Source organism: Macrobrachium nipponense, chromosome 15 (assembly GCF_015104395.2).
Source record: "Macrobrachium nipponense isolate FS-2020 chromosome 15, ASM1510439v2, whole genome shotgun sequence".
NCBI classification, from domain to species: Eukaryota; Metazoa; Arthropoda; class Malacostraca; order Decapoda; family Palaemonidae; genus Macrobrachium; species Macrobrachium nipponense.
In genome coordinates this window covers 86,333,981-86,335,459 of record NC_087208.1, presented here as the reverse complement: position 1 = coordinate 86,335,459, position 1,479 = coordinate 86,333,981, and positions in this window count along the sequence as shown.

Below are 1,479 nucleotides of genomic sequence, written 5' to 3'. Positions count from 1 at the left end.
CGATCTCTCTACCTGCGTAGGCTGAATACTAAAGTAACACACCGAATGAATAAAGAAGATTTACTTAGCTGATATATATGGTAGAAACCCGTGGTGTTTTCATGATGTCATGGCTCGGCTTGCTTCCGAGTGACACAGATCGACGATTCGTGCGGTGTGTTAGTTTGTAGAACGTCTGTTTTCCGTTTCGTTGGTTTGTTGATGATACTCTGCGGAAGTCACGTTTGGTGGAAGTTCTCAAAGTTCCACGCTGTCCATGATGGCCAAGTTACGATGAAGAATCCAATACATATCGTATAGCTTATATATTTTAATAAAGATGCTCATGCTCCAATGTCGTCTCCATACGATGAGCTGAAGTCTCGTGGTGCCATAGCGCTGTTGCCTGAGAATGATGGTTGATTGTAGATTCTTCTGTCTTGACTTTGTAGAAAGATTCCGATGTATGATAAAGTTTAAGTTCTGCTACTGTTGATATTCCCATGATAGCTTCCAATTTAGGTTTTCAGTTTATCCACTAGCCACCATTTGTTAGTTTTCAGTATAACCATTAGCCACCATTTGTTAGTGGCTCCATCGTATTTACAAACGAGCCTTAGAGTTATACTTATGGTTTGCATAGCAAGCTTTAGTTGGTATTCTCTCTCTCCTTCTCAGTTATGTTTCCGTTGACTGTGAAGATATTCTGTCAACTTGATATTCATTTCTGACTTCTTTCGTGGGTAGAGGGTAATTAGAGGAAACACAAAGTATCCAAAATATACTATATTTCAAGATTACATCTTGGTATGAATGCACAGAGGTTTCTGAATAGATGCTGGAACTAAGAGGAGTAGAGGAAGTCTGAGTTACAATACGTTTACAAATCATAGGCGAGCAAACCTAATCAAAGATACAGACATATGAATTATCATACTTACTGGCGTTAAGACACATACGCCTTCTCTTTCTCATTAGAGCCAAAGTGGTTCCCAGGGAAGAGATTGTTGATCTACATAGATTCTGCTGTTGTAAGGTTCTCACACTCTTGGATTTCGGGCAGACTTTCCTGCATGACCTCCTTGGCCTCTGGCCTGATTCATGTTTACATGCATTACTTCTACAGAATGTTCACACACATTCTTATTTATCATGTATGTCCTTACTTATGTAATATATATATATATAATATATATATATATATATATATAATATATATATATATATATATATATATATATATATATATATATATATATATATATCGTTATCTTTATATGTTTATCTTTGTGTTTATCTATAAAGAACATTAACGTTCTGGTTGCAATAACAAATGTTTATATTTTCTTGGTATTTATTTGCAACACAAGTGTTTTGATAATATTTTTGACACCGTCAAAAACATGTTAGTTGTTTCAGTTCAGAAGCAGCAGATCAGCCAAGAGACGAGTGAAAAAGCCTTACCAACCTTTCACTATTTGACCTCAACTAGGTCAAGCG